Genomic DNA, 16,168 nt, shown 5'->3' with positions numbered 1-16,168 from the left:
GAGGTACTAACTTCCTTACTTCCTAAAATCTTTTGGACACATGCTCTGGCTGAATAATGAGTACTTAATAGATGCTACAGATCTTTTTTTTTCTTTTCATAATAAAGAACTCAAAGGAAGAATTCCCATATTTAATGAAATGCCATATCTGCCTAATATAGATTATGCACATAAGATATAATAAAATTATAGAATACGTCAAAAATATATGAATGTTAGAAATATGCATCCAAATGGACATTTTTAAACACCTAGAAAAGAGTTCACCTGTATAACCCTTGAGAACCCTGGATGACATGGTGATCTAATACCTCAGGGGGTCAAAAAGTACTCGGAAAGTTTCCTTCATTGACATACTAAATAATATTCTAGAGTTTTAATAATCCTGCTTATCAAGTTTAAATTTCACAAAGAGTACAAAGATAATTTCAGGTTAGCCCATTCTAAATGACACATTTCCAAAACAGTGTATACTGAATGTCCCTGGGGCTTTTATGCCATTTTCAATCAATGTCTGTTTATCCACTAGTTGTGTAATGTTAAATATATAGTATATTCCACCAGAGCACAGCTTAGGATCAACCACAAGCTCTAGAGAATTCTTTTGTCAATAATGACAATAACATTACTACTGATTGCAGCACTGGGCATTTGAAAGAAATAGAAAAAAATCTGAAATAAAATCAATCATCAAGTCTGTATTACGGGTCCTCTATATAAAAAAAGACTAGGGTTGAGCACAACAGGAAACACAAAGCCATCTAAGACATCGACACTGACCTAAAGGAGTTTACAATCTCATGGGGATTGCCATGTACAATGCAAATTAAAAAGGACAGCTGGTAATTCTAAGGCAACATAAACAACTTGCCAAAGTAAACACTAGAAGTTCAGAGGCAGGAGTCACTATGCGTTGTGGTCAGGCAAGGTTTGACAGCAGAGCTAACTGAAGCTGCAATTAGAAAGACGGGGCAGAAGGCTGGTGCTCTCAATCCTGCGAACTGGGTGTACTTCAGTCCACCAGGAGAGCGACACTCATGGTGGGAGCGGCCAGCACTGCGGTCTCTGTCCTAGGAAGCTCAGGCTTTGCTTGGAGACAACTGAGGTGTGTTTGCATGGTGGCAATACAATAACGAATGCTAACGCAATAAATAACCACCAGCATGCACTGTGTACACAACTACCTAGTTATCCAGAATTGTCATCTTCTGATAACTTCTATCTTCTAGAAGTAATTTCTAAATACTCAGAGAGCTGGGGGGAAACCCAACCATGACAGCCGCTCACCTAATTTCTCCTTTCGCCTTCTCTCTCACTGGCTGCCATCTAACACATCACTAACAAGTGGTAGGTGACTGTCCTGACTGCCTTTGCTGTCTATACGTCAGACTCCAGGTGTTTACTCGATACAACAAAAATACAGCGTTTGCCTGTTTTAGAGATGAGTAAATGGAGCTTTAATTTGTCCAAAGTCACTTTGCCACTGCTAGCAGGACTGGGATTTGAACTGAGGTCTGCCTGATTCCCAAATCCATGCCACCAGCCAAACTGCTTCATTCTTTAGGTTCTCAGACTAGAATCACCAAACAATGAGATGAACCCCACACCAGCCAAAGCAAAGATGAGGGCTGGTAAGTGAAGGAAGACAGATTGAAACTACAGGACACAGCTGACTATATGTCACCTGGTAAAATAGTGGATATCAACAACAATGACCCTAAGTCATCTCTCATTTCTGTATCTTCTGGTTATGACATTTGAGAAATATAACCATAAGAAATGATTAAAATAAAATACATTTACCTATTTAAAGAGGTAACCGCTGCTTATCTGATGCATAGGGGGTCAGTGCAGAGAACTGGTCTTGAGTAAGAAGAGCTGGGCTAAGGGACCTTGGGCAGGTTCTCAGCCAATGGGCAGGCTGGTCCAGAGGGGTAAGGAGGACATGGACAAAGGAACTGCCTGAGAGAATAAGAAGCAGCAGAAATATAAGACTCTGCAGAGGAAAAAAAGTAAGACATGCTGACAGATGAGATGTGAGTGCAAAGGAGAGAGGGGACTAGAACACATTTGGGGGTCAGAAGGAGTGGGGCTCCATGAGTGAGAAGGAAGATGGGAAGTGGAGTTAAAGGGTTGGGGGAGGGGAGAATGGAATCTATTTTCAACAAGTTGAATTAAGAGCACTAACGGGATATCTACGTTGAAATGTCCAGTGTTCAGCTATTCATACTGAAACTCTGAGGCAAGAAATTGCTTAATTTACTGAAGTGTCAGGAGCTAATGGTGTTTGCTAATCAGCACCCAGTTCCTAGTTGCTAGGTTGAATTGTGAATGACGATCACCCACTTTGAAAAGAGAATGGAAATCAATAGGATGGGCTGAGCCTGCATGGGATTAATTGGAAGGGGGAGAGAGCAAGGTGACCCTGCACTAGTTCATGGGTAAGGCCTAAGACAGAGGGGCACAGCCAAAAGACCAGTAGGACAGAATGAGAAATAGCAAATGGGGAAAAGAGCTAAATCAAAGGTTCATGCCCCAAAGGGCCTAAGAGAATGGTGCTGCGGACGGTAAGAGCACAGGTCAGCCAGAAGAGCTCGGTTTGGGGCAGATTTTATTTTAGGCATTAGTAACAACAAAGAGGAAATGTTCTATATGCAACAAGAAAAAAGCCAGGTTAGGGAATGGGCACAAGGTCCTGGCTGGAGATGTGGACCTGAGGGCTGTCATCGACACCTGGGTGGAAATGGAGGCCCGTGAGTAAAGCTGTTTCCCAGGAGAAATGCTGTAGAAAGGAGAGCAGATGGCAAATCAAGTAATCCTTGGGGGCAGGGATATTGTCAAATAGTATGAGGAGGACAGTATGAGTCACAGGGAAACATCAAGGATGAAATGATGATAAACACAATTAAGGGATTGATCCAGGAGAATAAAAACAGAGAAAGAGCGGCAGAGCCTGGCTGGGAATGAGCCAATAGCCCTCTTTTCCCACAGGGTCAGGAGCAGGGAAAGAAGGGGTGCTCTCCTGGGAAGAGAACCAAATGCACCATGTCACGCCTCCTGCTCTTCCAAGAAATGTGGTTCTCTTAAGAACTTTCAAAATCTTTTATGTCATCTGCCTAGAATCTGCAAATGCTACCATAAGCTCTGTTTCTTTGAGAAAACATCCCTTTCCTAACATTTGCAAATTCTCCACACATCTATCTACCTATTGACTCATTATTTGTCAGAGTTACATGTTCAGACTTAATTCTCTTTCTGCAAGCTGCTAACTTGGCCCCAAATAACTCCTTTTGGTAACTCTGCTATACCGCTTCGAATGAAGCCATCAACCGCTGTGGGTGAGCCAGCCTTGCCCTGTAGTAGGTGAGTACAGGCAACTCATAATTGTTTATCTACAGGACATGGTGTCAAGAGCTCATAAGTAATCTGAAAATTCCCAATCCAATCCAGTGCTGAAGCAAACACCAATAAGACACAAATGCTTTTTCAGTTTCTTTCTCCAGAAAACTGATGGGATCAATGAAAAGAAAATAAAACAACTCAAAGAATCCTTTTTGAAACAAGAGTTGCATTGGCTAAGTTTTTTTGTTTTGTTTTGTTGTGTTTTGTTTTGAGACAGGGTCTCACTGTCACCCAGGCTGGAGTGCAGTGGTGCAATCATAGCTCACCGTAGGCTCAACTTTCTGGGCTCAAGAGATCCTCCCACCTCAGTCTCCCAAGTAGCTGGGATTACAGGTGTGCGCCATCATGCCTGGTTAATTTATTTATTTATTTTTTTATAGAGACGGGGTATCCCTATGTTGTCCAGGCTGGTCTCAAACTCCTGGGCTCAGGCGATCCTCTTGCCTCACACTCTCAAGGTGCTGGGATTACAGGTGTGAGCCACTGTCCCTGGCTGAGTTAAGAACCTTAATTATTTAGAAAAACACAAAACACCACTTTCTAAACATAGCGTATGAATCTGCCAGGGTTGCGGTACCAAAGCACCACTTACTGGGCAGCCTAAACAGCAGATGCTGTCTTGTAGTTCAAGAAGCTGGAGTCCAAGACCATGGTGTCAGCAGGGCTGGTTCCTTCCGAGGGCTGGAAGGGAAGGGCCTGTTCTAGGCCTCCCTCCTTGGCTCGCTGATGACTGTCTTCTCTGTGCGTCTCTTCACATCACCTTCCCTCCGTGTGTTATCTGTGTCCGAATTTCCCTTTTAATAAGGACATCAGTTGTATTGGGTTAGGGCCCACTCTGATGACCTCACTTTAACCTGATTCCTTCTATAAAGTCCCTACCTCCAAATAAAGTCACATTCTGAGATACGGAAGGTTAGGAATTTAAGGCATGAATTTGGGAGGGGGGAGACACAATTCAAACCCTAACAACAGTTTTAAGGAAACCAAAAGCATTTTACTAAAGTATAATTTTCTCAGGTTAAATAACTACCACATGCCAAAAGAAGTCTCTTCGGAGATAAGACATTTCATTTTGTGCTTTCTCTATATCTTGCCTTAAAGGACCTATAAGTTCATTTCAATTAGTCTAATATCATAGATGGAAACAAGTAAAAGCATAGTGTCTATTTTAAATTAAGCTCTGCATGAGTTGATGTTACAACGCTTCTGAAAAAGGCCATACAGGAAAGCACCTCTCAATCTACTGAGGGGCAACTGTAGTCACTTTGGTATAAAAGAGAATAAGGGCCAGGTGCAGTGGCTCACACCTGTAATTCCAACACTTTGGGAGGCTGAGGTGGGTGGATTGCTTGAGCTCAGAAGTTCAAGACCAATCTGGGCAACATGGTGAAATCCTGTTTCTACAAAAAACAAAAAAAAATTAGCCAGGCGTGGTGGTGCACACCCGTAGTCCCAGCTATTCGGGAGGCTGAGGTGGAAGGATCGCTTGAAGCTGGGAGGTAGAGGTTGTAGCGAGCTATGATTGCACCACTGCACTTCAGCCTGGGTGACAGAGTAGACCCTGTCTCTGAGAGAGAGAGAGAGAAACAGAGAGAGAGAATTGGGAGTGGCTTATTAGTAACACATAAACTAGGTTTCCAGTTCTGATTCTGTGTGTGTCTGAGGCAGAACCTAAGTAGGCCCCCAAAGCCACCTCAGGAGTGGCTGGCAGCAGGCGGGCAAGGTCAGGCCATCCCTCTTCATGCCCCTCAGCATCGAGGAGGAGCCCTGACTTGGTCCTTCCTCACGCACCCTCTCTCACCTGCCATCCACATTGTTCCATTTTTCAACCCTGCATTTTCTTTCCAATGGAGGATCTCAAGAAGACAACCTTTTAAATAAACTTGATGGGATGAAAAAGGCAAACACCCACAAACTATAAAAACAAAATCAGCTGTACTTCTGGTTTCAACCCAGAGGAATTCCATTTAAATCCACGTTTTTTCAAAGATCTAGAAGGCTGCTCACTTGGTCCCTGAAATGTTCTAAATAAGGATGGTTAAAGTTTCAGCAGTACTAGTTTTCAGGTGTTTGAGTCACAAACCTTTACGAAAGCACCTTCCCTGAATTTTTCAGCCACTTCCTAACATGACATACTAATGTCCCTCCATTCACTATTGGTTCAAAATCCTCACTGACCACCTCAAGAGACAAGTTAACCAGACCTGCAGCAGATAGTGAGGCCAGGTGTGTGCCTGGCAACGCAAGGTAAGCTTCATATGGACTTTTCCTATCCTTTAGAAATGTTTGGTAAAGTCTAAATCAAGACTAAAAATCTGGTAGGCTTTTTCTCTTTTGCGCAAAAGTGAATTTGTTAGCCTTAAATATCTGGTACTATGTTAGTAAAGTAAAATAATGCGTTTTACTAACTGTACACCCATTTCCTGCCCAGTCCACAGCTGAGGTGCCTTTTTGAGCTAACTCAGGTTCTACTTCAGAAATGTTTGCTGCACACAGAATCAGAACTGGAAATCTACTCTATTCTTTCCCATTTTGGTGGTGTTGTCACCATGTCACCGCTAATTTTTTTTTTCCTTTTTTTTTTTTTTTTGGAGACAGAGTCTTGCTCTGTCACCTAAGCTGCAGTGCAGTGGTGAGATCTCAGCTCACTGCAACCTCCACCTCCCAGGTTCAAGTGATTCTCCTGCCTCAGCCTCCTGAGTAGTGGGGATTACAGGCATGCGCCACCATGCCCGGCTAATTTTTGTATTTTTAGTAGAGACGGGGTTTCACCATGTTAGCCAGGCTGGTCTCGAACACCTGACCTCTGGTGATCCACCCACCTCGGCTTCCCAAAGTGCTAGGATTACAGGCGTGAGCCATGGCACCTGGCCCTAATTTTCATTTCTACTAAAAACTGTGTAGATTCTATTACTATGTGTCCCCCAACCATATGATATGTTAAGTCCTCACCCCTAGTACCTGTGAATGTGATCTTTTTTGGAAATTGGGTCTTTTCAGAGGTAATCAAGTTATAATAAAGTCATTAAGGTGAGCCCTAATCCCATATGACTGGTGTACTTATAAGAGGAGACACAGGCATATACACAGAACGGGGGCCACACAGCGACAGAGGCAGAGACTGCAGCAATGCAGCTGTAAGCCAAGGGATGCTCGGCATTGTTGGGAGCCATGAGAAGCTGGGAGAAGGCAAGGAGGGGATTTGTCTGGAGTCTCCGAGGGAACGTGACCCTGCCAACTCCTCCTCCAAAACTGTGAGAGAAGACATTTCTGTTGTTTTAAGCCACCTAGTAACAGTTTGTGTTAGTTTGTTACAGTCACCCTATGAAACAAGTACCCTCTGCAAAATAACTCAGGATGTATTTCGTTGAAAAGGCACATCCGTACTCAAGCTATGATAAAGTATTTTTAACAATCGCAAAGTGGCGCTGGCCAAATGGCAGGTTGCCCTCTCAGCCTCCCAGCCTGTGTCTGTGGCCTCTTGGTTGAAAAGCAACAGAAGCATCTACAGCTTTACTCCCACGTTTTAGTCTTAATTCCTGCCAGGGTACTATACACCTCCTCTTCTTATGCAAATATATTTGTTCATTGTGATTGAAGTTTGACTTCAAAACAACAAAATTTCTAAGGAAGGCATCTAAAGTTTGATCTGTTCTCATCAGCGACGTCCACAGTTAAGAGGCTACAGACGGCACTTCCTCAAACCTGCCTTTTCTAAACCTCAACTTCTTGCTGAGTTATATAAAGAAACCAGGACAAAGGGCCGCCATCTGGGTTCTGCTCTCAGTGCAACACCTGTTTGCACACTCCTTGTACTCATGTTTATGTATTTCTTTGAGCATTTCTCTCATAGGCTGTTCTCTAACTGCAAAGAAAACTTTGTGAAAGACGTTTTGCAGACACAGTGATGCCAGGGATGCGAGACGCAGACAACCCTTTTCCCCTGGGCTCTCTTTAAATACAGGATTCATTTCGTCCCCCTCTTAAAGCACAATAATCCATCCTTCGTACTCCATTTAAATAGCAACTGCTATTTACAACCGGAGCTCCATGTTACAACTCTTTTGTTCCTTGGAGAATTGTTTCATTCCCCTCAGTTGCCTTTAACTGACATCTGACTAAACTCAATTAGGGATCACTTTGGGAAAGGCACCACCTCCACAACTCGCAGGGAGAGAGAAGAGCAGGAAGAAATGAAAGGAAGAAAGCTGGAGTGTGGGGAAAGTTGGCAGGGATGCTGAGAGGAAAAGGAAAAAGAAACTACAGATGAGGAAAAGGAAAAAGAAACTACAGATGAGGAAAAGGTGAGAAGAGAGAAGGCAAGTGAAATCATAGTGGGAGCATACTCACAATAATAAAGTAGCATTGTAATGTGCTTTGTAAACTATAAAGCACAATAAAAATGCAATGCACTATTATTTGCAATATTTAAATAGGTGCTTTTGTGTGTGTGTGTGTGTGTGTGTGGATATGAAAATCAGCTGGTACAGGGATCCTTTGGCAGGGCAACCAGTGGCCCATTCTAAGCTGTGCAAATTAAAGTGGGTTCTTTGGTCTGTTGCAAGGACATTTTTCTACTGTGAGTCACTGTCATCAAGCCAGTCCTAGCGTTATTACCCAACAACTCCATGGCACTGAGCCACTTACACCCAGTGCTGGGAGGAGGTGCCCACTCAGATAATACTGGTTCTTGCAGTGGGGCGCCTTCCTCCTGGCGTACATCTAAGACGTCTGATAGCTCTCCTATATCTTGCTTTAAAACAGAAAGGATGGCATTTGGTGATGTAGGCCGTCCCTCTCTTCCTAGGGGTCTGTACTCCAAGAGCTAATTTTCAGATTGTTTCTGCATTCTCAACAACTAGGTCAGATGCCAGTGCTGCCCTTTCTAAATGTGTGATCTCAGCAAGTTAGTTAACCCCTTTCTGCCTCTATCCCCTCATCTTTAAAGTGGAGACAGTAATATTTCATAGGGTCCTTGTGAGGAGTAAATGAACATACATATATAACATATATTATATATAATATATGACATATTATATATAACATGCATAATATATATAACATATTTTATATGTGTGTATATATATGCACACATATATACATACATATATTTTACATATACACATACATATATATTTTATATATATATATATAAAAAATAGTGAGTCCCTGATATGGTTTGGATCAGCGTCCCCACCCAAATCTTGAATGGCAATCCCCAGTATTGGAGGTGGGGCCTGGTGGGAGGTGACTGGATCATAGGGGTTGCTTCTCAAGAATGGTTTAGCACCATACATCTTGGTACTGTCCTTGCAATAGGACTGAGTTCTCTTGCGAGATCTGTTGGTTTAGAAGTGTGTGGCACCTCCACCCTTGCTCTCTCTTGCTCCTGCTCTGGCCATGTGAAAGGCTGGCTCCTCCTTCATCTTCCCCCATGACTGTAAGTTTCCTGAGGCCGCCCCAGAAACTGAGCAGATGCCAGCATCATGCTTCCTGTACAGCCTGCAGAAGCAGAAGCCAATTAAACCTCTTTTCTTTATAAATTACCCAGATTCAGGTATTTCTTTATAGCAATACAAGAACAGACTAATACAGTCCTAAACAAGCATTTAGTGAAAACTGAGGGGAGGGTGGTCAGCTAGCTCCCCGAGGCCTAGCTAACACAGAATAGAATTTACTTTCAAAGCTTCTGCATCTCTTTTCCATGTAACATTTTAACCAAAAGCACTATCCTTGGTCATAACTGAGACCCAGTTTCTATGTACAATATGCTTATTGCAGATTTGTATCTACTGTATAAACAATGACCTCAACTTTTTTGATTAAGCACTTAATCAGGAAGAAAAAGAACACTCCTGATATACGTGATTTTTATACTTAAAAATAATCTATGTTTTACTTTCTAATACAGTATCATTAACCAAAAACACAAATATAGAAAAATTTAAAGGATAAAGTGGGATAAAGTATACATATTCAAATTTTCGTCTGTATCCTAATACACTCTCTTACACCCTTGACTTTGAAAAGCTGTGCTGTAATTCAGGTAAGCTAAGCCATGTAACTTAGAATTAGCCTGGGCCAAATGATCCATCTTGGACAAAAAAAAGTACGTGAGAAGTAGCATTCCCAGGCAAAAGCCTTTCCGGCCAGTGTGTGACTCCTCTTTCCCTGATATTACGGTAACCAACCATGGTCCGGGGAGGAGTAGCTCCTTCGCCTGGTTAGTGGAAGAGGATAACAAAGAGCAGAGACCCCAGCTGACCCAAGATGTGGCGCAAGTGTGAAACAAACCTCTGTTGTTTGTTACTGCTGTATAACTTAGTCTATCCTAACCAGTGCTGGAATATTCCTTAATGCTGCCATCCCTAATGAGTCACAATTAACGTGGTTCAGTGTAATGCTATTGTGATGCTCAACTAGCAAAACCAGAGCACACGTTTTTAAAGACAACTTTAAAATTCCGAAATAGTTCAGTCCCTTTCTTCCATATTTTAGCATCACTTCTGTGCCCCATGAGAATGCTTCAGAAGATCAATGTGTCAAATGCTGAAACAACTCTCATCATCACCAGTGTTAGTGATTTCAAGTGTGCGCGCACGAATCCCCCACCCAATAACTTTTCTGAACAAGGGGAAGGCACGGGATCTTCAGTGACAAATGTTCTGGTTTGGTTTGCAAACTTTGACGCAAGTCACTCTCTGGTGACTAAAATGGGAAGATGCCCTTCACACTGACAACAGGAGTCCGACACTGCTGCATACAGGCCTAAGTGCCCCCATGGGAGAATCAGCTTTTACCCTGGGCTGATGTTTTCTCTGGGAAAAATGGACTTTCCGCACCCTGCCCCCAAATGCATTCTCATACTCCATGACACCACGGTTGTGTTCTTGGTAAAGAATATTTAAGTTCTGACATCATAATAACCATGGGTATTACTCATGGTAAGCTCACAAGGCTGGGAAGGCACATTCTGTACTCTCTTTATCACTGAAGTCAGCAATGGTTTTAAAAATAGCATGGCTCACACACCCAGGGGACCACTGATTCACTAATGGCCAAATACACACTATTGTGGACTCCTAACTCGTATGGTGTTTAGATTGTGATTTCTAGAATCAAGGCACACATTTATCATTTCCCTCATAGGAGTGTTATGCTGTACTAATTTATAAATAGAGATCTGCAGATCCTAAAAGAAGGAACCCTCAAAAATTACAAAACCAGGATTTGACAAGCCATCTGATTTGTTACTTCAAAATGATGCAAAATTTAATTAATGAGAGTATCTACCAACTTGGCATAACTACAATATGTCACACCTAAATAAAGAGAGATGATGTTACAAAGATAATTGACACTAATCTTAGTGAAGTCTAGAAGTAAGTTATAGGTTTTTCACTGTTGAGGGGGGAAGGGAATATTTGATTCTAGATGTCTCATGCAGGTTCTTTTAAGAGAAGTATACCATGAGCAGAGAATGTTTTCATGATTTATAAATACATTTAGAAGTACACGACCACTTAAGCCTTTTGCTTAAATTCTGTGCTAAATCAGCAACTTTCTCATCTCTTACTGGGATTCCAGAGAGGACCTTCTGACCAAGGAGAAAACACCTAGATATGTAGGCCTAGCTTCTCTGGATGCTAGGATTCTCTCTCTTTAAATTATTCAGATTGATCCATCAGCCTTTTATAGAATTAGTTAGTATGAACCAGTCTTTTAGAACCCAATAATCCTTAAATTTATGGAGTCAAATTTCCAAATCTGCTAAGCTGAGGACTCTAGAGGCCAGAGTGAGCAGCATCCAGGAATATCTGCTGAGCACCTACGACGTCCAAGCACCACCCCAAGAGTGGTAGGTGACCACTGGCATTGTGAAAGAAAGGGTTACCCGCTTTTCAGGAGGTCAACATGACAAGATGCAGCAAGGGGAGAAGAGATAACTGACCACAGAAGGAAGTCACAACTGTCGCCCATTGAATGGTGCAGGCTTCAGAGAATGGAAGGAGTGCTTTCAGAGTCAGCGCCAGCTTTACACACGAGAGTGCACCCCAAGGGGAAGCCAGGGGTGAGCTGAAACACAGAGGCCAGCAAGCACTGGGTTCCAGGGACAGATGAGACCCATTTTTATTTAAGATTCATAAGCCATCCACTGCCTACAGGACCTGGGATAGTGTGCAGATACAATACAAAGCACAATATGAAAATAAGATAAAACAGGACCAAACCCCTCTAAGGGAACATCAGGAAGAATAAAACCATGCCTGTGGTTGAGAGCTCTTGTAGCGAGTGACAAAAGGGTCTGGAAAGGCTGGAGTCAGCATGGCAGGTCTTTGGTGCCTACTTTCGATTTTGTTCTGTTGAGGAGTCACAGGAGGTGGCTGAGAGAGGAGGGAGGAATGGTACCACTTCTGAATGGGAAATGAATGCATGTGGCCAGGGGCTCTGGCACCCACCACGGAGGAGCATCTGAGAGGTGATGGAAACCCGCAGGGAAGGTGCGGACAAGAGACTCGAGGGATGACCCAAAGACCTTGGCACTGACAGATGGGAAAAGAACCATGATAATGTGGAAGCTGCAGGATCAGGTGACAGGAGAATGAAGGGAAGGCTGGTCCCCTTTGGCGCCCTTGCTGACTTCAAGTGGCAGAGGAAGGCATGCCCTGGTAGGCAGAGGGGCCAATGCCCTGAAGAAGCATTCACCGGGGCACTGCAACTCTATTTCCAGAAGGGGCCCACACACACCAGTGTCAGGGCGGCCAAGGTGCTTCCCTGAGGGAACTCCCACAGCAGGAAGCAGAGAGCACACACTCCTGGGAAAGATGCCCTCCGCTCTGTCCTAATTCCCAGTGAGGGCATCTCCAAGGCCAGAGCTGACCTGAGACAAAATCAGCTCTCAGACACTCCTAGGAGTTACTGTCCTGGGCCAATACCCTTTGTTGAAGCCGGGAGGATGCTATTGAATAACATAAAAATCCCTAGGCTGGAGCTGTGGAGTACAACAGGAACTACAATCCTACAAAACACAGCAACCCTTGTGGAACCACAAAGGCCAATCAAAGCCATTTACCCAACTAGGATGCCTCATGTTACACGTAAGATATTAACAGAGAATGTCCGAATGTATGTTTTCCTTCCAATGGCTGGATGCAGGGAAGCTCTCTGGTTCTTTCACCAGCATCAAGTATACTCAATTTACTCCTCCAAACAAGCCATGCAGGCCCAGCGCTAAGAGTCTTCCCTGTCAGTTCTCAAAAGCTGGTCAAGGGGTAGAAACTCTGTTGCCGTCTTGCACCATACGGCTCTCAGCAGCTCGCCTTGTGGTCCTGACCCCCAGCCAAGCCCTTTTCATTCCGTTTTAGTTAAGCAGAAAATGAAGCTATCAGCTCCATTTCCACTCTCTCTGCATGAATTCATTTCCCTTTGCCATCCTGGCTCAAACTATATGGCTCATATAGTATTCCTACCAAGGTCTTACCTTGCTAAAGATTCTACTCTTCTAAGACTTGCTGAATCCAAACAAAAAGGTGGGAGGAAGTATGAGGATACATTCTAAGGGGCAACTTGAAATACAGGAAAGGATTCAAGAATAATAAGCCTGTTGATATCTTGTTTGCCAGCTTTTACACCGACAAAACCCTAAGAATTACTAGAGGATGGGAATGTCTATGGAAGTGAAGTCAGTGACCCAGGAATCTGTTTTCCATACCTTCTCATGCCATGAAATCCCATTAAGTCACCAGAAACCCCTGGAGGATAAGCTGTAACACCAGTTGGTGAAAGAATAAAAACCACTCTGCAATTTGCTCATTACCCCAGCTTGTCACCCAAACCATGGCTGAAAATCACTAGAAGCCCACCTTTCTCCTGGACTGCGGGAAAATGAACTGCCAAGGGCCCTGCACATCTGGCCTCTGCTACACCAGGAGTTTGGTGCCAGAAGCTCCCAATGCCCCATTGGTCCTGGGTCACATGAAGTGATTCAGAGCTACAGGGTCACGACTAAGCCACAAAATAAGAAACAAAGAACAAGATGAGCCTTTTCTTAGTTGCAAGCTAAAATTTGGGGAAAATGATTAGAAAAAAGAAAAACAGTGTGGTTGCTGGGAAGGCCAATTTCCTTTTACTCACAGGAAATCTTTTCTGCTGATTTAAGAGCAGAGCCACACCTGCTCACAGACCAAATGTCAGCACAGAAGGAAGCTGCACCTTTAGTTATTCAACCAGTGACAAAAGCATTAAAACAATTCTGAGCTAAGGAAATTCAACCTGGGCTCCAGGGCCCAGACCCGATCCATCTGCACATGAGTTAGAGGAAGGATTCGAGTTTATGGAAAGAAAGGGTATAGAAAAGGCACAGGCTCAATTCAAGACTTAGCAGTCCTGTTTTATACATGTTCCCCGAGTACAGACCAGCAGATCTGGGCTCACAAACAAGACCTAAGACCTACATTCTAAAAGAAAGGAGAACTCCACTGGGTCAACTGACAAAACTGGAATGCAAACAGTGGCTCGGAAAAAAATACTGTATCAGTGTTACATTCTCTAAAGTTGATCTCTGTACCATGTGTGAGAGTGCCCTATTCTCGGGAAACACACACTGAAGCATCAGGGGTAACGCAGCGCTGTCCAGAGGAGCTGTGTGTGCAACTGGAGAGGTTCTGTAGTCTCTGTTGTCTGAGGCAGCCACACGTGTGTCTATGGAGCCCTTGAAAATGTGGCTGGTGTGACTGAGGAACTGAATGTAAAGTTTTGTTTAGTTTTAGTTTAAATAGCTACTTGTGGCTAGTAGCTACCATTCTGGATGGTGCCGGAATAAAGGGCCATGATATTTGTAACTTACCCTCCAGTCAAATAACTATCATTAGTGTGTCTGTATATACAAATACACCACAGGCACACACACGACAACCAAAAGAGCAACAGTGAGAGACAGCACATTCAAGGGCATGACAAAACAAATGGGCTGAAGTGATAACAGAAAAATCTGGATACAGGGTATAGGGGAGGGGAATCTGGGTGTGGGATATGGGGTAGTCTTTGTACTATTTTTATTTTTGCAGTATTTTAGTAACTTGGACACTAACTCCAAATAAAATGTTTTTAAATGTATAAGGATGAACATTTATTTATTAATCACTGAAATCTACCAGGCTACAAGTGGAACTCATTTACGGGCAGGGATTGGAACTCAGGATGTCCAAGACATTGGCAAATTTTGAACGAATATCATGGATGCCACAAGACACTCCTCTCTGAATACTGCTCCTCCACACCCATGGCACGGTGCTTCCCCCACAGGGGCAGAATAAATGTCCTCGCCCAAGATAAATTTTCTCACTTCTTTCCATCTGACCTCTAGCCTGTCTATGTCCATGAAGGACTTGGCTACAAAGGTAAGTTTCGGGCAGGCTTTGCTTGTTTTTGAAACAGGGTCTCACTATGTTGTCCAGGTTCAAATGATTCTCCTTGCCTTAGCCTCCCTATTTGCTGGGACCACAAGTATGTGCCACCATCCCCAGCAGGGCAATTTTTAAAGTAACAGCTTTATGGACACAACAACTCACATACCATAAAGTTCATGTTTTAAAAATGTATAGTCCAGGCCGGTGCAGTGGCTCATGCCTTTAATCCCAGCATTTTGGGAGGCTGAAGTGGGCAGATCACATGAGGCCAGAGTTCAAGACCAACCTGGCCAACACGGCAAAACCTTGTCTCTACTAAAAATACAAAAAATAGCAGGGTGTGGTGGCACATGCCTGTAATCCCAGCTACTCGTGAGGCTGAGGCAGGAGAATTGCTTGAACCCTGGAGCCAGAGGTTGCGGTGTGGTGACCCAAGATTGCACCACTGCACTCCAGCCTAGATGACAGAGTAAGACCCTGTCCGAAAAAAAAAAAAAGGATAGTTCAATAGTTCGGTGGTTTTGAATACAACCGTATGACCATCACTGCTATCTAATTTCAAAACATTATCATCACTCTGATGATCAGAAACACCATACCCATTAGCAGTCACTCCCCACTCCCCCTTCCCACAGCCCCTGGAAACCATGAATCTCTATTTTCTATCTTTGCGGACTTGCCTGTTCTAGATATTTCATATAAATGGCATCACACAATATGTGTACGTCTGTCTGGCTTCTTTTGCTTAACATAAAATTCAAGGTTTACTCATGCGGTAGCATGTATCAACATTCCATTCCCTTTTACTGCCAAATAATATTCAGTGGAATATTATTGCACATTTTGTTTATCCACTCGTCAGCTTATGGACACTTGGGCTGCTTCTACTTTTTGCTGCGATGCAACCACGTGGACACGTGCTTTTATTCCTCTTGGGTACATACCTGGGAGTGGAACTGCCAGGTCATGTGGCGACCCTACGTTTAACCTTTTGAGGACCTGACACTTGTTTTCCAAAGTGGCCTCCTGAAGTCCCCAGGAGTCATGCAAAGTCCCCCAGATATCCCAGGCAAAGCACACAGAAGGCCCTTCTGCAGAGATGCTGCCCTTCTGTCCTTCGGTAAAATACCAGCCTAAATTCAAAGCAGGAGTCAGGGTTTGTTTGATTTGAGGTAAATAAATTAGAGAAGCTGTGACTCGCTCGGTGCCAGCAGCATGCTTAGCCTGGTAGCACCCCGGAGAAAGAGCCAGCACCTGGCATGGCAGACGAGGGTTGGCACAATGCACACTTGCTTGCCAGATGAAGAGGCGCTCTGTGCAAAGTGCAGCTGCAGCAGGACATAAACTGCTGCTCTCTC

General features: G+C 43.6%; 2 protein-coding genes across 9 annotated transcripts in view; one reads left to right on the top strand and one right to left on the bottom strand.

Moving 5' to 3' along the window:
• NDUFB2 (NADH:ubiquinone oxidoreductase subunit B2) overlaps nt 1-16,168 on the top strand; it is a 1,166,996-nt gene that overhangs the window by 183,347 nt on the left and 967,481 nt on the right. The window contains exon 1 of one of the 8 annotated variants that reach the window (XM_050782310.1): nt 1,257-1,262. The exons of the other annotated variants lie outside the window; for them this stretch is intronic. The gene's annotated coding sequence lies outside the window, so the exon portion shown is untranslated. Of the gene's footprint in view, nt 1-1,256; nt 1,263-16,168 lie in introns of those variants that run through there. 8 annotated transcript variants of the gene reach the window in all.
• The window catches only part of HIPK2 (homeodomain interacting protein kinase 2), a 218,907-nt gene that overhangs the window by 165,575 nt on the left and 37,164 nt on the right, over nt 1-16,168 (bottom strand).

This window comes from Macaca thibetana, chromosome 3 (genome assembly GCF_024542745.1).
Source record: "Macaca thibetana thibetana isolate TM-01 chromosome 3, ASM2454274v1, whole genome shotgun sequence".
Classification (NCBI taxonomy): Eukaryota; Metazoa; Chordata; class Mammalia; order Primates; family Cercopithecidae; genus Macaca; species Macaca thibetana.
Note: the sequence above shows the minus strand (reverse complement) of the source record. Positions and strands in the feature narration are given on the sequence as shown.